At 38.3% G+C, this 23,921-nt stretch overlaps 1 pseudogene; it reads right to left on the reverse strand.

Moving 5' to 3' along the window:
* Positions 1–22,809: 22,809 nt before the first annotated feature.
* On the reverse strand, positions 22,810–23,162 carry LOC130680229 (60S ribosomal protein L39-like; annotated as a pseudogene).
* Positions 23,163–23,921: the final 759 nt, after the last annotated feature.

Raw genomic sequence — 23,921 nt, forward strand, 5'->3', positions numbered from 1 at the left:
TTGACAAATTAAAAAATAAAATCCCAGAACAGTGGTTCTCAAAGTCTGGTCCTTGGACCAGCAGTGTCAGCAGTGCTTGAAAGCCACCTGCTGAAATCAGCAGCTCTGGGATGCATCCCAGCAGTCTGTGTTTTATCAAGCCTTCTAGATGTTTCTGACGCGTGTCAGAGTTTAAGAACCACCATGTCAGAAATATAACCATGTTAGTCAAACATTCACTGAAACAGGGCTGAACCCAGGGGGAAGGGCAGATTTAAAGTTTAGGATTGGAATCTTCAGAAATGTCTTTTGGCTTTGTTCTTGTGTAAGCTCTTCTTCCTTTGTGGAATTTGGTTCTCCCCCACAGCTATGCAATCGTGTGATTTTGGTGGGGCTGCTAAACCAGGACCTGGCTCAATGGGCACAGAACATTCCAAACATTCCTAATATCCCATTCTCCTGGCTTCAGTAGGCAAGGGCATGCAACCCAAGTCAGTCCAGTGAAATGCCTCCTGGGATTACATTTAGAGTTGGAGGAAAAAGAGCTTTGCTGTTTGCCTTATGGAGGTGAGGGCAGATGTTAAACAGGGGATATTGTCTGACAATTTCTCTGTCATGTGGGAAAATCCCACCTGCCTAGAGGAGACTAGGTCCAGAACAGTGAAAAAATAAAGTTGAAAGACCTGCACAAGCTCATTTCAGTTCTCTGATTTATCCTCCCCAAACCCGCCCTACCCTGAATTTACCAGTTACACAAACCGATAAACTCTTTAGACTCAGACTATTTTGAATTGGGTTTCTGTCACTTGCAACGGAAAGCCTGCTGGCTGCCACACAAAAGGTGGGGAGTTTATACAGGGCATTAACCTATTTTATTATCACAATGTTTTAATCCACAAATCTAGCATTTTGGCAACACCAAAGGGCTTATCTAAACTATAATTTTATACTACTTCATATCTTAAATATTGGGTAACTAGTTAATTTGGCCTTTTTATGTTGTTGGTCCATGAACTTGCATTTTTTCTAACCCCAGGCCCATGCTTCCATCTGTCACCAGTGAGCTATGACACTCCTGCTTCCCCGCAGCTGGCAGCTGCCACAGAAAACGCCCCTTCTAAACTGCAGACTCCTATGCGAGTTTGTTTATTTGGCAGGGAACTGAGCAGAGCAAACCTTGGCAGCTCTTTTTCCTCTTTTTGGCTTAACCTTGAGGAAAACCCTAGCACATGGGAAGCCCTCAGTAAATATTTATTGACTAAATGAAATGAAACAAAATTACAACAATAAGAGCAAAAACTGAGGCTTTTATTTCAGCAGATAAAACTCCATGTCCATGCATGAATTTAGGACACTTACCCTGGCAAATTTTAAGTATCAGGGGTGCGTGTGGTTGCAGTAATAGAGGTCAGAGCATCAAGTCTTGAAGCCTTGGGGCAGGCGCGGCCGGCACACCTGTGCCCAACAGCCCAGGGCCTGGGCTTTGTCTGGTGGGAGGTGAACATGTACATTGAGAGGCTGATACTTGTCTCTGACCCACTTCATCCTCTCAGCTGTCCAAGGGGATTACTGTATTGCTTTGGCTCCTGGCCAAGGCTGGCTCAGCTCTCTTTCTTTTCTATTCTTTTTGTTTGGTTTTATTTATGTCTTATTTACAAGGCTTCCTAGACCTACGTCATTTAAGCATGCTTTGAGACTTAAAATTCTCCCAGTGGTTTTCTGTTTTCTAATATACCCATTATTCCATTTGTTACAGAATTTATTTTGTCTCCACACAGTCTCATCAGAGTTTACTGAATAGCATACTCTTCCCCTGAATGTAGTGCAGTATCCATCCCATCCTCAACTGTTCTATATTTCTGGCTAAAAGTGGATTTTACAAGGAAAGTCACAGATGGGACTAGAAGAAAGTTCCAGAGCCTGACTAAAGTCTGACTGAGCCAAAACTCTTTGTCAGGGCCCATGATGCCACCTCCACCCTGAAGACGGGCTGCCTGCTCAGCCCCAGGCTCACCCTGGGCTGCACATGGTCACTGCTGCTCCCACCACGGGGTCCTTCCCCTCAGCTGTGTATTTCTGAAATGTTTACGGACAGTGCCATTCCCTCCTGAGTGGTGCTAAGCACTTTAATCTGCTAAGATATCATTTGTAATCAGATATAAACTCCAGTGAAAAGTATGCTCAGAAAGACCTGTTCATTCCAGTCAGGTACCTGAAGATCTCTTCATACATTGTTGTAGTTTTCTCTGTATTTCTAGCTTTTTTTTCTTTTTCTTTTTGCTTGGCCAGGCATTCCTGTTAAGAAGAAAATGACTTACTATGTTGAAGGACAGTGACTGTGAACTTGGTGACAAGTAGTGATTTTATAGCATCTTACTATGTTGATGGACAGTGACTGTGAACGGGGATGTGGGGGGGACATGGTGAAGGGGGGAGCCTAGTAAACATAATGTCCTTCATGTAATTGTAGATTAATGATACAAAAAAAAAGAACAAGTGAGGCCCCCAAAAATAAATAAATAAATAAATAAAAGAAGAAAATGATTAGATCTCCTGGTAAATTTTTTTTTCTCTAAAAGCAAATTTAACCTCCAAATATAAGTATCCTCTGGCTACCTGAGTCTAAAAAGTACATATTTTAAAGAATGAACCCCTTGAAAAAATCCATAAACTACAGGTTTTGCATATTCCAACTATAGTTTGCAAATCCTTTCCAGGCATTCTGAACGTTCATAGAACAGAACGTATCAAATTTATATATTTTGGATGTCAACCCCTTATGGGATATATCCTTTACAAATATATTGTCGCATTGTGTAGGTGGCCATTTTGTTTTGTTGGTGGTATCCTTTGCTGTACAGAGCTTTTTAGTTTGATCTAGTCCCATTTGTTCATTTTTATTTTGTTTCCCTTGCCTGAGGAGATGTGTTAGGGAAAATGTTGCTCATGTTTATGTTCAAGAGATTTTTGCCTATGTTTTCTATTAAGAGTTTTATGGTTTCAAATTTTATATTTAAGTCTTTAATCCATTTCAAGTTTACTTTTGTGTATAGTATTAGACAGTAGTCCAGTTTTATTCTCTTGCATGTAGCTGTCCAATTTTCCCAACACCATTTTTTGAAGAGACTGCCTTTTCCCTATTGTATATTCATGGCTCCTTTAACATATATTAATTAACCATATATGTGTGGATTTATATCTGGGCTGTCTATTCTGTTCCATTATTCTATGAATCTGTTCTTGTGTCAGTAACATACTGTTTTGATTACTGTAGCTTTGTAGGATAGTTTGAAGTCAGGGAACATAATACCCCCAGCTGGGTTCTTCTTTCTCAGGATTGCTTTGGCTACTTGAGGTTTTGTGTGGTTCCATATGAATTTTAGGATTATTTGCTCTAGATACACTTCATTAACAAAAAGAAGGATAAAAACCACATGGCCATCTCAAAAGGTGCCAAAAAAGCATTTGACAAAATTCATCATCCATTAATGATAAATACTCTCAACAAAATGGGCATAGAGGGAACATATCTCAACTAATAAAGGCCATATATGACAAACCCACTGCTTACATCATACTCAACAGCAAAAAGGTGAAAGCTTTTCCTGTAAAATCAGAAATAAGACAAAGATGCCCACTCTTGTCAATTTTATTCAGCATAGTACAGGAAGTCCTAGCCATGGCAGACAAGATAAAGAGATAAAAGGCATCCAAATTGGTAAGGAAAAAGTTAAACTGTCACTATTTGCAGATGATTTGATACTGTATATAGAAAATACTAAAGTGCCCACCATAAAAGCTATTAGAACTAATAACTGGATTTAGCAACGTTGCACGATAAAAAATCAATATACAGAAATATGTTGCATTCTTAAATACTAAGAATGAACTAGCACAAAGAGAAATCAGGAAAATAATTCCATTTATAATTACATCAAAAAGAATAAAATACCCAGGAATAAACCCAACCAAGGAGGTGAAAGATCTGTACTCTGAAAACTATAAGACACTGATGATAGAAATTGAAGAAGACACCAATAAAGGAAATATATCCCATGCTCATGGATAGGAAGAATTAATATTGTCAAAATGACCATCCTGCCCAAAACAATTTACAGATTCAATACAATCCCTATGAAAATACCAATGGCATTTTTCAATGTACTGTCATTATTTTTGGTGTAGTAACATGAGTAAATTGAAGAAGCATCATAGGTAGATGTAAGTACTCCACTAATTACAAAGAACTTCTCTCATTTTATGCATTAATATCTTAAAAGATCAGGCAGATTTGAAAGCAAGTTAGTGTATTCTAGAGATTCCAGTGTATAGGGTATCATGGAGTACTAGTGTTACAGAAGACCTTAGAATTCATTTCATTTTGTTCTTCTCAAGCACTTGCACCCACATACAGTACCACTTAGAAGGTGTTGCACTGCTGTATATCTCCATAAGGCTGTAGCTGAATCTCATGAGGCCAGCATAAGGAAATGTCTTAGAGATCATGTTTATTCTTTAAAATATATCTAAATTTCTTTCTTCATTATACATCAGTATGTTAAATATGAAAATGAACTGAGCTATCAGTAAAAGGTGTTCATTAGTGCAGGGTCTGCAGCAGCAAAAGACTAGAAGCAACCTAGATGCTGTTCAGTAGAAGTCAGGTTAAGTAAACTGTAACACTATCATAGAATATCATGCAGACATTCAAAAATGAGGGGGAGATTTATGTGGAAAGATCTCCAGGAGGTATTGTGTGAAAAGAACAGGCTTTGTAACAGTCTATATAGGGCTCACCCATTTCTATATATAAAAAGTTATTAATCACTCATCAAATTCCTAACTGAAATATGTACTAATACTTACTATGCATGGGATTGTTCTAGGTGTTGGGGTTATAGCTATGAATGAAACAAAGCATTCTCACAGAATTTACATTCTCGCTGAAGAAGACAGATAATAAAAATATGTAATTATGTCATGTTGGTAGTAATGATAGATAGTAATAAGAACAATAAAGCAAGTATGATAAGAGAAACATGTTCCTCTTTCCCACAGGAGTCAGGTATAATGTCACATTTGAGCAGAGGCCAGAAAACAGGTACAAATAGATTGGAGAAAATAAGCATAGGAATGATATCTCTACTTTTATCATTTTGAGTTTTGAGTCATATAATTATTTTCCTTAATAAAAATAAGTTGTAAGAATTAAAAAGTCCTCAAACATAAACACATATAAATGACCCTAATATGTTATCAAATTGATAACACAATGACACAAAGTAAAAATTTAAATAACTTAAATAACCCCTTGTGGGATAATATTCTAAGGGCATACTGACAATAAAATCTTAAACGTTACTTAGCAGCTTTATTGTGGGTCTTACTATTGGTATTGTAATTCTAAGACTATTCTATGAAAATTTGAAGATGAAGCAAACAAGTTAATATATTGACCTTTGTGGGAATCAGGGTTTTCACTATGGAAGAAGGTAGATTACAAAAATGGTATTATAGAGTTTGAGGAAGACCCTGGGTTAGGATACAGGAGTATAAGGATAGATAGAGTTTTTGTGAGACTTAAAACTTACACAATTTTGGAGGATCTCTTTAAGGAAAATTAGAAATTAAAAATTAGGTATAGAACCTTGAAGGATTGCATTAACTTCACAGTAAATGCTTCTCTGAGCTGGTGTGTTGAGTGAGAGTTGAAAGCATAGGTGTATTTTCTTGCGGGATATACTGAAAAGGCTTAGAAACAATAACACTCTGAAGGCAGATAGCACAATGTGTGCTCAGATTCTTGTTCGGTATGCTCCTCAACAGAAAGGAATGGAGGGTCCCTAAAGAAATGGCTGACTCTAAATATAGGCAGGAAAAGTACAAGGAGATCCTGTAACATCTGTGCCAGTACAGTGTTCAAGAAAGTGCTCAAAGACTAATGGGGTCACAGCAAAACAATGCGAGATGATAGGTCCTTACGCTTTTTGTCCCACTTTTCTATGTAAATCCACATACTTAAATGCTAATACAAAGCCCCTGATCCTAAGCAGTGTTCAATTCATAACAGTGTCAGGGAACCGATGCCCTGATGGTCAGCTTGCTTAGGAGCTGAGTTTGACCAAACTGGAGGAAGTTGAGAAATTCTCCTGAAAGGGACGCCATGCAATAGCCTAAAATGGAAGTGCCCAACAGAGGCAAGGGCAGCCATCATACAGGGGCAGCTGACTGCATAACATTCTCTGCAAAGCTAGCCTTTTTTTCAGAGAATCCATAAATTAGTGAAATTGTTTCTTTGTGAAAATCTTAATTGGCTCTTTGTTAACTGTTGCTTACTCAAGGAAAAGAAACAGTTTACTCTTCTCAAACTGTTTTTTCCTTCTCTGTTGTCTTTATTAATGAAATTAATCTATTTATTGGTTTCCCTTGTATGTAAATAAAATAGCATGCTGATAAATGTTTTACTGTTGTTCTTTGTGTTTTCAATTCATGAAATCCTGGTATGTTTGAAAACCAGTTGTACCAGAGAAAATAGGTCTTTTTTGCCTTTTAAAAAAATGCTAAAAGAAAAGAATCCCTTCTTTCTTGTAAGGACCTTTTTGAGAGTTAATGACCTTAAAATTTTAGGATCATCAGTTTCCTCATATACTCATTAATTCATCCAAAATGCTTAAGACTGAAATAATTAGCATTCTAAAGCAGAAATACTGGGACCCAGTAGGATGTACGTAAGATGTTAGAGACAGCATTTAGAGTGAAAATTAGGAGCAAATACTGAATATATGGGATGCATTGGCTGGCATACACAAAGAGCTGAAAGCAAGTCAGTTCTTTGAAAGCGGAACAGAAAATAGGAGAGGGCTGTTGAAAGAAATAATTCATGTGTAGGTCAGTATCATTCAGAGCAGGTAAAAAAAAAAAGAAAATAAAAAAGAACCTGCTTAGTTAAATATAATCCTGGATGAAATTTCAGCTAGGTTTAATAATGCAAAGTTTTTGACTGCCGTACATAACTGAATGCAGGCCTTTGCAGTACAGTGTTACCCCTGATGAAATGAGCCTGTAAATTAGGGATTGATAAAGGATATGATTTTAGAGAATGCTGCTACCATGCAGCTTGACTGTTGTTAAAGCCTCGCTTTGATTTGCATGGTAGTAAGTTAACATGAACCTTTTTTTTTTGGATGTGTGAGAGACCTAAAGGAAAAGAGGTGTGCTATTGAAAACTCAGATAAATGAGAGAAAATGCAGAATATACTATATTCTCATTCTCCAGATCTGACTAATTTTAAGTTCTTCAGCTGGTTTAGCTTAGCTGGGCCTGTCAGTAAGAATATGGATATAATCTAGGAGAGTCTGTAGAAATTATGATATTTTTAAGAAGACCACAGGAAAGCCGATGAGACACCTATCTGATTTGGAGTTTAAGAAAATTGGACCTAGAATCTAAAGGGAACCAGAAAGGCAATTACGTGTATAGAGTGAATGTTGTTACATAATTGTACTTAGTCACTCTTAGCACTTAAACGAATGATTACCAGCAGAGAAGGAAGCATTTGAAATTGACTCCATGTGACCCTGGAGTTCTGAGGCAGACCATAAATTGTGTGTGTATGCTGAACATAAACACGGGTTCTTTTATTTCTGTTATTTGGCATCACCTTAGTCCTTCTGAAGTCACAAAATCGTACAATCAGAGTTGGAAGGACATTTAGAGACGTCAGCTAAATTACTTATCTGCATCAGCTTCCCTACCTTTTGTGTAAATATTTCTAGGAACAAAACATTTTACGACGCCCCCAAGCATATCCTTAAGTGATTCCAATGTTTCTAAGCCCTAGCAGCCAGGAGTTCTGCTCCACGTGGGCATTGCATTTGCCCTCCTGTCCCCCTCCCTCTCCTCTCACACTCCATCTGTCTTCTTATTTGGATCTGATTTTCCTTGATTCAGGTAAGTCTGTGTTCCTTCTTTCTGCATCCCTGTTGCACGTTTTGTCTAACGTCCCAGTGCCACATTTGTTTTTCTTGTATTTCTTCTCAGCATCCACAGATTTTCCGTATTTCCTCCAAATTCTCAGTAAGTTTACTTTACTTCGGATTGAGAGCAAATGAACCAAAATGTTATAAATCAAGCTGGGAGGAAAATGAGGGATTGGAAAGTGTGACTATGTATACTGAAGGGCTATTTTCACCAGTTGGAGGATTTTAAAGCATTCTTCCAGGCTTAGGACAACCTCAGTGGGGATGGCTGCCAGCCTCTCTCTTAGGCTTACTTACCCAGGCAAAATTTTTAGGGATGCTTGTGGGCCAACACTATTAGCATACATAAAGCACTTTGTGGGAGAGTTACAGAATCAATAAGAGTTCAGAATTTCCTATATATTTTGAATATTAACCCCTTATTGGACATATGATTGCAAATATTTTCTCCCATTCAGTAGATTGCCTTTTCATTTCTTTGATGGTATCCTTCATTGTGCAGAAGATTTTTAGCTTGATGTAGCCCCACTTGTTTGTTTGCTTTCGTTGCTTGTGCTTTGGGTGTCTTATCCATAAAATAATGCCCAAGTTGCTTTTTTCCTATATTTTCTTCCATGAGTTTTGTGGTTTTAGTTCTTAAACTTAAGTTTTCAGTCCATTTTGAGTTAATTTTTGAGAGTGGTATGAGATAGTGATCCAGTTTCATTCTTTTGCATGTAAACATCCAGTTTTACCAGCACCATTTATTAAAGAGATTATCTTTTCTCCAATGAGTATTCTTGGCTCCCTTGTCAAATATGAGTTGACTATACATGCATTGCCTAATACATCTGGGCTTTTAGTTTGGCTCCACTGGTCTATGTGACTGCATTTTTTTTTTCCTGGTATCATTAATCTACAATTACATGAGGAACATTATGTTTACTAGACTCCTCCCAACACCAAGTCCCCCCCACATACCCCATTGCAGTCTCACTCCATCAGCGTAGTAAGATGCTGTAGAGTCACTACTTGTCTTCTCTGTGTTGCACAGCCCTCCCTGTGCCCCCCCTCATTATACATGCTAATCATAATGCCCCTTTCTTTTTTTCCACACCTTATCCCTCCCTTCCCACCCATCATCCCCAGTCCCTTTCTCTTTGGGAACTGTTAGTCCATTCTTGAGTTCTGTGTGTCTGCTGCTGTTTTGTTCCTTCAGTTTTTTCTTTGTTCTTATACTCCACAGCTCAGTGAAATCATTTGGTACTTGTCTTTCTCCGCCTGGCTTATTTCACTGAGCATAATACCCTCTAGCTCCATCCATGTTGTTGCAAATGGTAGGATTTGTTTTCTTCTTATGGCTGAATAATATTCCATTGCGTATATGTACCACCTCTTCTTTATCCATTCATCTACTGATGGACACTTAGGTTTCTTCCAATTCTTGGCTATTGTAAATAGTGCTGTGATAAACATAAGGGGGCATCTGTCTTTTTCAAACTGGGCTGCCGCATTCTTAGGGTAAATTCCTAGGAGTCAAATTCCTGGGTCAAATGGTATTTCTATTTTGAGCTTTTTTGAGGAACCTCCATACTGCTTTCCACAATGGTTGAACTGATTTACATTCCCACCAGCAGTGTAGGAGGGTTCCCCTTTCTCCACAACCTCGTCAACATTTGTTGTTGTTTGTCTTTTGGATGGTGGCCATCCTTACTGGTGTGAAGTGATATCTCATTGAGGTTTTAATTTGCATTTCTCTGATGACTAGCAATGTGGAGCATCTTTTCATGTGTCTGTTGGCCATCTGAATTTCTTCTTTGGAGAACTGTCTGTTCAGCTCCTCTGACCATTTTTTTATTGGATTATTTCTTTTTGTTTGTTGAGGTGTGTGAGCTCTTTAAATATTTTGGATGTCAACCCTTTATCGGATCTGTCATATATGAATATATTCTCCCATATAGCAGGATGCCTTTTTGTTCTGCTGATGGTGTCCTTTGCTGTACAGAAGCTTTTCAGCTTGATATAGTCCCACTTGTTCATTTTTGCTTTTGTTTCCCTTGCCCAGGGAGACATGTTCATGAAGAAGTTGTTCATGTTGATGTCCAAGAGATTTTTGCCTGTTTTTTTCTAAGACTTTTATAGTTTCATGACTTACATTCAGGTCTTTGATTGATTTTGAATTTACTTTTGTGTATGAGGTTAGACAATGATCCAGTTTCATTCTCTTACATGTAGCTGTCCAGTTTTGCCAACACCAGCTGTGGAAGAGGCTGTCATTTCCCCATGTATGTACATGGCTCCTTTATCATATATTAATTGACCATATATGCTTGGGTTAATGTCTGGAGTCTCTATCCTGTTCCACTGGTCTGTGGGTCTGTTCTTGTGCTAGTACCAAATTGTTTTGATTACTGTGGCTTTGTAGTAGAGTTTGAAGTTGGGAAGCGAGATCCCCCTGCTTTATTCTTCCTTCTCAGGTTTACTCTGGCTATTCGGAGACTTTGATGTTTCCCTATGAATTTTAAAACTATTTGTTCCAGTTCTTTGAAGAAGGCTGTTGGTATTTTGATAGGGATTGCATCAAATCTGTGTATTACTTTGGGCAGGATGCCCATTTTGATGATATTAATTCTTCCTAGCCAAGAGCATGGGATGAGTTTCAATTTGCTAGTGTCCTGTTTAATTTCCCGTAAGAGTGTCTTTTCGTTTTCATGGTATAGGTCTTTCATTTCCTTGGTTAGGTTTATTCCTAGGTATTTTATTCTTTTTGATGCAATTGTGAATGGAATTGTTTTCCTGATATCTATTTCTGCTAGTTCATTATTAGTGTATAGGAAAGCAACAGATTTCTGTGTGTTAATTTTGTATCCTGCAACTTTGCTGAATTTAGATATTTGTTCTAGTAGTTTTGGAGTGGAGTCTTCAGGGTTTTTTTATGTACAATATCATGTTGTCTGCAAATAGTGACTGTTTGACTTATTCTTTACCAATCTGGATGCCTTGTATTTCTTTGTTTTGTCTAATTGCCATGGCTAGGACCTCCAGTACTATGTTGAATAACAATGGGGAGAGTGGGCATCCCTGTGTTGTTCCCGATCTTAGAGGAAAGGCTTTCAGCTTCTTGCTGTTCAGTATGATGTTGGCTGTGGGTTTATCATATATGGCCTTTATTATGTTGCGGTACTTGTCCTCTATACTGATTTTGTTGAGAGTTTTTATCATGAATGGATATTGAATTTTTTTTTTTGAGAGGGCATCTCATATTTATTGATCAAATGGTTGTTAACAACAATAAAATTCTGTATAGGGGTCTCAATGCACAATCATTAATCAACCCCAAGCCTAATTCTCAACAGTCTCCAATCTTCTGAAGCATAATGAGCAAGTTCTTACATGGTGAACAAGTTCTTACATAGTGAATAAGTTCTTACATGGTGAACAGTGCAAGGGCAGTCATATCACAGAAACTTTCAGTTTTGATCACGCATCATGAACTATAAACAATCAAGTCAGACATGATTATTTGTTTGATTTTTAAACTTGATTTATATATGAATCCCACATTTCTCCTCTTATTATTATTATTATTTTAATAAAATGCTGAAGTGGTAGGTAGATGCTAGATAATGGTAGAAAACACAATTTAGTGCTGTAAGAGGGCAAATGTAGATGATCAGGTCTGTGCCTATAGGGATATTGAATTTTTTTGAATGCTTTTCCACCATCTATGGAAATGATCATGTGATTTTTGTCCTTTTTGTTTATTTGGTGGATGATGTTGATGGATTTTCAAATGTTGTACCATCCTTGCATCCCTGAGATGAATCCCACTTGGTCATGGTGTATGATCCTCTTCATGTATTTTTGAATTTGGTTTGCTAATATTTTGTTGAGTATTTTTGCATCTATGTTCATCAGGGATATTGGTCTGTAATTTTCTTTTTTTGTGGGGTCTTTGCCTGGTTTTGGTATTAGGGTGATGCTGGCTTCATAGAAAGTGTTTGGGAGTATTCCCTCCTCTTCTATTTTTTGGAAAACTTTAAGGAGAATGGGTATTATGTCTTCTCTATATGTCTGATAAAATTCAGTGGTAAATCCATCTGGTCCAGCAGTTTTGTTCTTGGGTAGTTTTTGATTACCGATTCAATTTCATTGCTGGTAATTGGTCCGTTTAGATTTTCTGTTTCTTCTTTGGTCAGTCTTGGAAGGTTGTATTTTTCTAGGAAGTTGTCCATTTCTTCCAGGTTTTCCAGCTTGTTAGCATATAGATTCTCATGGTATTCTCTAATAATTCTTTGTATTTCTGTGGGGTCTGTTGTGATTTTCCCTTTCTGATTTCTGATTCTGTTTATGTGTGTAGATTCTCTTTTTCTTTTAATAAGTCTGGCTAGGGGTTTATCTATTTTGCTTATTTTCTCAAAGAACCAGCTCTTGGTTTCATTGATTTTTTTCTATTGTTTTATTCTTTTCAATTTTATTTATTCTTCTCTGATTTTTATTATGTCCCTCCTTCTGATGACATTGGGCCTCATTTGTTCTTCTTTTTCCAATCTCAATAATTGTGACTTTAGACTATTCATTTGGGATTGTTCTTCCTTCTTTAAGTAGACCTGGTTTGCTATATACTTTCCTCTTAGAACTGCTTTGTTGCATCCCACGGAAGTTGGGGCTATGTGGTGGTGTTGTCATTTGTTTCCATATATTGCTTGATCTCTATTTTAATTTGGTCATTGATCCATTGATTATTTATGAGCATGTTGTTTAGCCTCCATGTGTTTGTGAGCCCTTGTGGGGTTTTTTTTTACAATTTATTTCTAGTTTTATGCCTTTGTTGTCTGAGAAGTTGGTTGGTAGAATTTCAACCTTTTGGAATTTACTGAGGCTCTTTTTGTGGCCTAGTATGTGGTCTATTCTGGAAAATGTTCCATGTGCACTTGAGACGAATGTGCATCCTGCTGCTTTTGGGTGTAGAGTTCTGTAGATGTCTATTAGATCCATCTGTTCTAGTGTGTTGTTCAGTGCCTCTGTTACAAGTACTGCAGCACCTGCTTTTTTCTCCCTATTGTTTGCATGAAATATCTTTTTCCATCCCTTGACTTTTAGTCTGTGTATGTCTTTCAGTTTTAGGTGAGTCTCTTGTAAGCAGCATATAGATGTGTCTTGTTTTTTTATCGATTCCAATAGTCTGTGTCTTTTTATTGGTCCATTCAGTCCATTTCCATTTAGGGTGATTATTGAAAGATATGTACTTATTGCCATTGCAGGCTTTAGATTTGTGGTTACCAAAGGTTCAAGGGTAGCTTCTTTACTATTTAACCATCTAACTGTACTCTCTTATTAAGCTATTATAGACACAGTCTGATGATTCTTTATTTTCTCCCTTCTTATTCCTCCTCCTCCATTCTTTATATGTTAGGTGTTTTATTCTGTACTCTTTTGTGTTTCCTTTGACTGTTTTTGTGAGTAGTTCATTTTATTCTTTGCCTTTAGTTAGTATTTAGTTGGTCTGCTTTCTTTCTTGTGATTTTATTGTCTCTGTTGACATCTATTTAGCCTTAGGAGTGCTTCCATCTACAGAAGTCCCTTTAAAATATCCTGTAGAGGTGGTTTGTGGGAGGCAAATTCTCTCAACTTTTGCTTGTCTGGGAATTGTTTAATCCCTCCTTCAGGTTTAAATGATGATTGTGGTGGATACAGGATTCTTGGTTCAAGGCTCTTCTGTTTCATTGCATTAAAGATACCATGCCATTCTCTTCTGGCCTGTAAGGTTTCTGTTGAGAAGTCTGATGATAGCCTGATGGGTTTTCCTTTGTAGGTGACCTTTTTTATCTCTCTGGCTGCCTTTAATACTCCATCCTTGTCCTTGATCTTTGCCATTTTAATTATTATATGTCTCGGTTTTGTTCTCCTTGGGTCCCTTGTGTTGGGAGTTTCGTGGGCTTCCATGGTCTGAGAGACTATTTCCTCCCCCAGTTTGGGGAAGTTTTCAGCAATTATGTCTTCAAATACACTTTCTATCCCTTTTTCTCTCTCTTCTTCTTCTGGTACTCCTATAAGCGAATATTGTTCCATTTGGATTGGTCACACAATTCTCTTAATATTCTTTCATTCCTGGAGATCCTTTTATCTCTCTCTGCCTCAGCTTCTCTGTGTTCCTGTTCTCTGATTTCTGTTCCATTAACAGCCTCTTGCACATCATCCAGTCTACTCGTAAGTCCCTCCAGAGATTGTTTTATTTCTGTATTCTCCCTCCCAACTTGATCCTTCAGCTCTTGCATATTTCTCTGCAGGTCCATCAGCACGGTTATGACCTTTATTTTGAACTCTTTTTCAGGATGGTTGGTTACATCTGTCTCCCCAGGCCCTCTCTCTGGGGTTGTCTGTTTAATTCTGGACTGGACCCAATTCTTCTGCCTTTTCATGGTGATAGAGGTAGCTATAGGCAGGTAGCACGTATGTCCACTGGGAGAAAGTCCTTTCCTGCTCATTGTTCACCTTGCCCTTCTCCACTGCCTGTGTTGGTTACCTGCACACTTGGCATAGCATCCGGATTAATCCCCTAAGCTGCCGTGGGTGGGGTCACCATCAGGGTAGCCCAGAACCGTGTAGGGAGTGGCAGGTGTGCCAGGTATGCTCTCCTGTGAGAATGGCACCCCTTTGCACCTTGCCCCGTTTTCCTCTGCCTGTGCCATGCAGCTGCACGTCAGCGGCTGCCTCTGGGTCTGGCCCGGGTGCGTGCATGCTGGGAGGAGATTCTGGGTGGTTGTTTTGGGTGTGGCCACTCCCTATCTGGTCTGCCATTGCACACGCAGGGGGCCACTCTCCAGCTGCTCAGCCACTGCGGCAGGGCTGCGCATGAGGGTGAATGACTGGCAGGCTGTTTATTGCCCTGAGGGTATTCAGTGCTGTGCCGCCCCCCAGGGGTCTGGGGCACCTCATTACCCCAGATTCCCAGCTCCTGTGCTGAGTGTGCTGGGATGCTTCCTTCCAGCTGTGAGGCCCCTGTCCCTTTAAGACTTTCAAAAAGCACTTGCTTTTCTTTTGTTCCGGGGCGCTGGCTGCAGGGACCCACTCACAGATTTTACTTTTCCATTTTTCTAATATCCAGCACACCATGCAATGTATGTCTGTACTCCTGGTGTGGATTACTAGAGCTGCTTGATTAGCAGTCCTGGCCTTCCACTCCCTCCCCGCTCTGACTCCTTTCTTCCCACCAGGGAGCTTGGGTGGGGGGAGCGCTTGTGTCCTGCCAGGCCATGGCTTGTATCTTACCCCCTTCGTGTGATGCTGAGTTCTCCCAGATATAGATGTGGTCTGGCTGTAGTACTGTATCCTCTGGCCTGTCTTTTAGGAATAGTTGTATTTGTTGTATTTTCAAAAATACATATGTTTTTGGGAGGAGATTTCCACTGCCCTACTCACATCACCGTCTTGTCTCCTATCTCTGTATTTCGTTTTTAAAAAATAAAATCCAAAGGTCCATGTCGTCAAGATTGTTAAAGTAGTATGTATGAACAATATCTCCATTTATTAATAACATCAAAAAACTAGTGTGGTTCCTTTTCTCACTTTGTATAGTAGAAAATGTACAGAAGATACTCTTTGAGTTTAGATGTTACTAATTAGGAATAGGCCTTCACAACATATAATTTGGTCACAGTCTGAATGAAAAATAGTTGTTTTGTTTTTCTGTTTTCTGCTTTTGGAGGGATCCAGGATTTGAGAATTAGGTTACATTTCTCTAAATATCAGCACTTTTCTTAATCCTCTAGTACCATATTTAGGATATTTTTAGTGTTTTACTTAAAACCTCTTTCAGAAATATAGAGAAGCTAAGTGTGACTCAATTCAAAATTAAGATGGAAAAAAAATACGATTTTGAGGAGTGGCTGGTAGAAACACTCTCAGAGAGCTTGTTTGAGAGGGTCACATCTATCACTCTTGGCCCCCTAGGCATCTACTCTGGAGCTGATACAGGAAAAGTCCAGGAAAAGTTAGTTAGTACTATAAAAAATCGATAATCCTCCCAGACTCTGTGGAATCTAAAACACAAAGCTGTCTTAATCAGATTTTTTTTCATAACAAATTTTCTACATGCATATTTGGTCTTTTGAAGTTTTATTTGCTATTCAAGTGTGCTATTTTTCTCAAATCTTAGTCCTTAGTTTTTGAGCTTTATCTTAGTTTAAAAGAAATCTGCTCATATCAGAAGTTCCTCAAGCAAGTATTTCTTGGTTTTATTTCATGGTTTATATTTTTGCCCAGTGAATAATGTACAAACAGTTTAGTTGCCCACCCAAAAGCCATTTCCAGTTCTTCTTGTACTTCTTTCTCTCAACCTAAAAAGTTCATTATTCACTTCTCCAGCCTCCCTTGAAGCTAAGTGTTTGACCCATTTTTGGCCATTAAAATATAACAGGAAGTTTTCTTGGTAGCTTCCTAGAAAGATTTTCCTCCCTGGTAAAAGAAAAGCAGAAAGTAAGGAAAATGTCCTTTGACTTCCCCAGTTTTCCTGCATTCCTGTATGTTTTCTGGCAAGGAAAAATTTGGAGCTATTGTACTCAACATGTTCCCATCAGGAGAAAGCCCACATTTTGTGGCTGCACCATCTGGTAGCAATCTTTGTTGTATGACATAATTATATGTCTTTATGATTTAAGCCACTTTCTAGTTGCAGAGTAGACTACATGTAGCCTAAAACATCCTATATAAATATTATTTATGCATTAGAATATTTAGTATATCCATTATGTTTTCATTGGTTGATTAGGAGACTTTGCTGTGTACCATTTGTTCCTTCTCTGGAATGAATGACTGCCAAAAAGTTGATCAGGTTGTATGGAAGACTTTGAAGCAGTCTAGTATTTCAATGAGAAAGAAAGACAGCATACAGACAATTGCAACCAGACTGTATAGACACAACATTAAGGGGACTCATAACTAGGAACTACCATGCTGATCTGAATGTGACTTTTAAACTCAATACTTTCCTAATCCTAGTCTATCTCTTATATTCTCCTTTTTAACAAATAGCTTTATTGCATATAATTCACATACTATATAATTCACACACCCTCTTTGAAAAGCATTTGAATCCTATTTTGCAGAAAGGATGAAGACTATCAAGTTTAACCTTTCTTACTCCACCTCCACCGTCTCTAGCCAAAGGTCTCTACTTCTACACTTAACAACTTCCAAGTCCTTCCCCTCCACCCTGGATTCCTTACATCCTTGGTCTTCACTCCCTCATGAATCTTTTTGTCTTTCCATTCGTGTAAGGAGCTGGCTCTTAGATGAGCCTTTCCAAAGGAGGTCTATGCTGTAGGGCGTGACACAAATGGGGTTAGCTAAGCAGTGTGGTCAGACAGCAAGAGATCTGGGCAGACAAGATTGCTGACTAGACTGAGGTAATAGAGCTTGGCAAGCTTAGGAGACAGAACAAGCTTTAAAACCTCTTTTAAAGGTAGTAATCGAGGTCAGAGAAGCAAAGTAATTAGACTTTCAGGATGGAGGTTTAGAGTCAGTGCTAGTAAGGACTTGTCCTCTGACTGAAGCCAAGGAAACCATGCCCTTTAATCTACTGCAGTCTAGGTATTCTCTAGTCAACTGTTAGAGCCTTCCAGATGCCAGGGAACTTAAAAAAAAACTTCTAAATCCCCGAAAAACAAAAATATTTAAAAAAGAAGTATGGGCAGAAAGAAAAGGAGGAAGGAAAGAAAGAAAAAGATACTCTGTTTGCATCTATTCACGAGCTCTGTGCCTGGGTCAGATTCAAGGCTTGGCTGAACGACTTGAGTCCCTCATGGTGGGCTAATTCTTCAACGCCTTGTAATTCCCTTCATAGTTTTCCTCTTTCAGGACCCATTTTGAGAAAAGGACAACAAATAAATAAAAAGGCAAACACAATTTATAGGTACTGCTGCCAGCTAAGGCCTCCTTATGTCCTTTTCATGTATTCCTGAATTAACTCCAACAATCTCCTTAAGTCCTACCTCTGATGCTCTCTCTGTTCTTGGACCTGAATTCTTTTTACACTCTGGGCAGCATGCCTTTCCTCCCCAAGCAGCATACTTCTAAAGCCCCCCTACGGCCCCTCGCAGCTCCTTCCATCCGCCTACATTAGAGGAGCTGCCCCTGAAGACTACTACCGGGCAGTCGCTGGGCTTTAGCCTGTGACTCTCCACTTCTTGCTTTCTTCACCCGCTCACGCTTGGAACTCACCTCCCTCCCTGAGGGTGAACTCTTGACACTTAATGCACATCTTAGTGTTGTATTACCAGCGCTATACCTATGATAACATTAAACTCAAACCCTAAGATCAGTCTTAGCCTACCCAAAATGGCTTGTCCTCCTATTTTTCTCCCTAATTTTTACTACATTAGTGAAATATCATTTCCTTAGTCATCCAGCCCTGTTCATCAGCAGCCTGCCTCCATTCCTGCTCTTCTATGAGAAACTTTCAAATCTTCTCCCTCTTTTTTTCCTAGGATAAAAACTTTCTAGGAAGAATATTAAGCAAACAATGTACCATGTTAGACACCAAACTTCATTATCTATAATAGGAAGTTAGAAATATGTAAAAATAGCATCGTATATGTATTTTTAAATTTCATTTTTGAAAAACAAAAGTTTTTTATGTTTTAATTTTTTAGATATTTTTTCCAGAAACATATGCAGCAAAAGCATATGTAAACTATGACTTTTCATACATAGCAAAAGGCATCTTTTATCTACTTCTAGTTTTTAAGAATTTGAATCTTAAGAACTAGAAGTAGATAAATTATTGGTTCAGGTAGATGTGTTTTAATTAAAGCACTATTTACAACCTGGAACTCTTTCTCTATGGATGCTTTCGATGTAGGAACAGTAATCAAAATTTTCTGCACTGAGAAAATGGCATTGTCTTTCCAAAATACTAGAAAAGATATTATGGCCATTTGAGTTTCTGGCAATTTCAGCTACATAAATAAGGGTTTTAAGAAAGCTACGTTCTGACTTTCCATCTTAAAAATGTTCTCTTTTTCTTCACTCTACCTTATAGGAAAGGAAAAATCAGCAGGTGAAAGCCGACTAATTCATCCATTCCTCGACTCTGCTTTCTTCTATTTGTTCAGAGCTCTGTTAGGTGTTTCTATGTGGAAATAATTTTCTACCTGGTAGAAAAATTACTTGTAATTTTAAAATTACCTGCTATTTTTCTCCCTAATTTTTACTATATTAGTAAAATAGCTAAAAATAAAAATACTTGTGATTTTTAAAATCCTACTGGTAGCAATTGAGCCAAGTCATGCAGAGGTATATATAAAACACTATTCAGGAAGGGTAGTCTTCTTGCCTTTCGACAATAGCTGAAGCTCTTCTCTCTACTTATTTACATGCTAATAGTTCCCAAAGATTCAGGAAAATTGGCACTCCCATGATGGCTGGTGTGTAAATTATCATGTATTAATCTTGTGATCCAAACTGACAGAAACAGAATTAAAACTCAAACTGACTTAATAAAAAAAGAAAAGCCAGTTGGAAAGATTTTAGACCCACATGATTGGAAGGATAGGCAGTATACAGGACTGGACCAAGGATTCAAGTGAGCTTCTCACGACGTTGTCTTACTCCCTATCAAAAATAGAACTTAGTTCTCCTTTTCCCTCTTCATTCCTTTTAAAACATTCAAACATCATCTATGTTCAGGGATGACAGTCCTTTCTTTTTAAAAATGCAAGAGTCCCTGGCTAGCTGCAGCAGAAAAATCACAGAGGACTCTGACTGACTGCACCAGGGCCCAGCCCTGAACAAACTACATGGCCGGGGAACCTACCATGAGGCAGTATTGCCTAGGGATTAAGCACATGTATTCTGGTGGCATTTTGTAGATTTACGTAGTCTACTTTTAATATACTGATACTTGCCAGGTTCCCAGTCCCATACTAATGAGAACTACCACTGCCATTCCCCCAGTTCAGTGTAGGGCCCAGTGCTAAGCATGGGCAGGTGAAAAGCCACCTAGGTTGCCGTTCTCTCTTTTCATCCATTTCTTCCTAGTAGCTATGTCCACATCCCTAGGCTAAGGAGAAAAATCTAAGGCTATAGTCTCAGTTTACTTCTTTCTAAATTTGGGATTCTTCGTGAGAATTCTTATGATTTGTTTTTAACTTTCAAGGACTGCTTCTGATACAAGTAGAGACACACTAAGCCTGAGCTGAATCTTCTACTTGTATAGTTGGCCATCACTTTTTCTGGTCGTCACAGGAGGCTGTGTTCCTTTTTAAAATGGTTGTTATTGACAAAATATTGCTGTTGTTGTAGAAAGAGAGAGAGAGAGAGAGAGAGAGAGAGAGAGAGAGAGAGAGAGAGAGAGAGAGCTCTTTAGATATTGGTGGACAGAGTGTGTGACCCAGCTTCACTCTCCCATCTTTATGCGAAAATAGCCTCAGCTTATATTGCATAAAGGAGCCATTCAAGTGACTCTTACGTAGACATACACATAGATTCCTTCAAGGGCACTTGCTATGTTGTCCTAGGCAGAAAAGAGGTTGGCAGTTTCTTTTGCAGGAAAATTTTATGTTCTGCCTCATCAGTTATTCCATAATATTTACATGATTGAGTGCAAGCATAGTTCCTGGTAAGGTTTGTTTATAATCTAATTGAGTTAAAAAACATTGGTTTTTTTTCCCCCTTGCATACACTGTTTTCTTCACTTTCAGAATATATCAGTCTCCTATAATTATTTCTTCTCATGCTTGTGAAACATTCCCCAAATTTCTTTTCATTAATTTACCTGCCCTATTTCCTTTCATCTTTTCTGCTAGGGGGAAATGGCAGGTTATGATGATTTTCCAAATCAGTCTCTCTTTTTTCTTTTTTGGAGACTACTTTTTTAGAGAAGTTTTGCTTTAGAGAAACAAAATTAAGAGGAAGGAACAGAGATTTCCAAAATACCCTTGTCCTCACACATTCAGAGCTTCCCCATTATCAACATCCCCCACCAGAGTGACACATTTGTACAACCAAAACCAACACACTATCATCACCCAAAATTCATAGCTTACCTTAGGGTTCACTCTTGGTGTTGTATGTTCTATAGGCTTGGACCAATTATAATGACAAGCATCCATCTTGATAGTATCATACAGAGTATTTTCATTGCCCTTTTAAAAGGCCTCTGTGCTCCATCTATTCATCCCCTGTCTTCAACCCCTGATAATCACAGATCTTTTTACTGCCTCCATAGTTTTGCTTTTTTTCCAACCGTCGTATGTTTGGAATCATACAATATATAGTCTTTTCCAACTGGCTTCTTTCACTTAGCAATATGTATTTAAGTTTCCTCCATGACTCTTCATGGCTTAAATAGCTCATTTCTTTCTAGCACTGAATAATATTCCATTGTCTGGATGTGCCACATATTATTTACCCATTCAGCTACTGAAAGACATTGTGGTTGCTTCCAAGTTTGGCAATTATGAATAAAGCTGTTATAAACATCCGTGTGCAGGTTTTGTGTGGACATAAGTTCTCTACCCCTTTGGGTAAATACTAAGGAGCATGACTGCTGGATTGCAAAGTAAAAGTTTGGTTAGTTTTGTAAGAAACCACCAAACTGTCTTCCAATGTCATTGTACCACTTTGCATTCCCACCAGCAAACAGCGAGAGCTTCTATTGCTCCACATCTTCATCAGCATTTGGTATTGTCAGTGCTCCAGATTTTGGACCACCATTCTGATAGATGTGTAGTAGTATCTCATTGTTATTTTCATTTGCATTTCTCTGATGACATATGATGTGGAGCATCTTTCCATATGCTTATTTGGCATCTGTGTTTCTTCTTTAATGAGGTTCTCTTCAGGTCTTTGGTCTATTTTTAAATTAGGTAGTTTTTTTCTTATTGTTGAATTTTAAGAATTCTTTGTGTATTTTGGACAACTGTGCTTTATCAGATGCCTCATTCGCAAATGTTTCTTCCCAGTCTGCAGTCTGTCTTATTCTCTTGACATTCTTTCCTGAGCAAAAGTTTTTTATTTAATGAAGCCCAGCTTATCCATTGTTCCTTTCATGGATCCTGCCTTTGTTATTGTATCTAAGAAGTCATCAGTCTTCTAGGTTTCTCGTATGTTATCTTCTAGGAGTTTCATAGTTTTGTGTTTTACATTTAGGTCTGTGACTCATTTTGAGTTAGTTTTTGGGAAAGGTGTAATGTCTGTGTTTAGATTTTTTTTTCTGCACATTATGTTTTTTTCCAGCACCATTTGTTGAAAAGATTATCTTTGCTCCATTGTACTGACTTTGCTCTTCTGTCAAAGATCCATTGGCTGTATTTATATAATTCTATTTCTGGGCTCTCTATTTTGTTCCATGGATCTGTCTATTCTTTCACCAATACCACACTGTCTTGATTAAAGTAGCTTTATAGTAAGTCTTGAAATCAGGTAGTGTCAGTCCTCCAACTTTGTTCTCCTCCTTCAATACTGTGTTGTCTATCCTGGGTCTTTTGCCTCTCCATAAAACTTTAAATCAATTTGTTGATATCCACAAAATAGCTTGCTGGGACTTTGATTGAGATAGTTGCTCTTCTTCATTCCTGTTCCAGAGCTCATTGCCTGTAAGTTGTTCCTGGCTAAACAGAACTCCCTGCTGCTGTCTTCCACATGACCTCTCCTTTCCCTTTCAAAATGGCATCTCTTTTTCTTTTTTTCCCAAATGAAAGTTCTCACATATTTATTACTGAACCAACCTATCAGTGTGCAGACACAGAAACAAAGAGAAAACTCATTTTCCTAATAAAACACATCCAACTGTCCAGAAAATAGTGACGTTTTCAGAGTGACATGGCTAGATACAAGTGATCTTGAAACAGCAAAAATACGTGTGTCATCTCACGTTGGAAGACCCAGCTTGGCTCTTCTCCAATGTCTCCTTTGAAGTTGTCCCTGATTTGATTTCCAGTTTTCGTCTACATCCAGTGGGGAATGGGATGATTACGCTTTTGTTTCTTAGTCAGAAATCACTTGATCCTGAAAGTCTTAAGAGAAGATATGGCGAACAGAGTCAACCTCACAAACCAGGCAGTGGAGAAAGGGAAAGAGGGAAATTACATGTCTTGATTTCTTCTTCACCCTAATGAAAAATTCCAATGGATATGAGGAAAGTCACAATCTGATGTGTTTGACTTATTGGTAATTCTAAAACTTTTCTAGAAGTACTTGCCTTTAACCCAGTGAACATCCATCCACCTAACTGGCTGAGTTTCAGGTACTTTTTGGTTGGAGATGTGTATTTTATCATTCAACAAGGACTGGCCTTTATAGATGGGGAATGGGTCAAGGTAAGGAGGTGAGCTTTCCTTCCTTTATCAAGAAGGGGAGGACAAAACTGAGGAAGATGGTACTTCCTAGCAGAGAATCACTGAAGATACAATTTAAGGAGGTCCCCTCCCCTCCCCTTCTCTTCTCATCTTGCTCGCAAGGGGGTAAGTGATAGGCTCTGAATGTATTCATCTTGGGATTCAGGGTTTTTTGGAGAACACTTAGCCTTTGAAGTGCAAGACATCTGAGTTCAACTCCTCAAGTGGTGATATGACCCAAGGCTAATGTGGCCTTGGGAAAATTATTTAATCTCTTTGAGTTTAGCTCTCTTTTCATTTGTAAAACAGACATATTACCCTTATAAGGTTGTTGATATTTCAATGAGATAAGCAAAATACCTACTATGATATATAGTGGGTATTTAATAAACAATTGCCTTTATTAATAATTGCCTTTTAAATGCTTATGGGTAGAGAAACCTCCAGCTAGGCAAGTATGTGTGAGCTAAGAGCTAAGAGTATTTAATGGCCAGCATCAAATTTGAGAGGTACTGAAATTAATTTTTCTATAGTAACACTATTAAAAAGGATGGCTAGGGTCCTATATCATTGCTCAAATACCTATTTAACCTGTAATATTACTGGTGGATTTCCCTATAGCAAGGTTGCCATTGGCAGTGTAGG

The sequence above is a fragment of the Manis pentadactyla genome, chromosome 13, assembly GCF_030020395.1.
Source record: "Manis pentadactyla isolate mManPen7 chromosome 13, mManPen7.hap1, whole genome shotgun sequence".
Lineage (NCBI taxonomy): Eukaryota > Metazoa > Chordata > Mammalia > Pholidota > Manidae > Manis > Manis pentadactyla.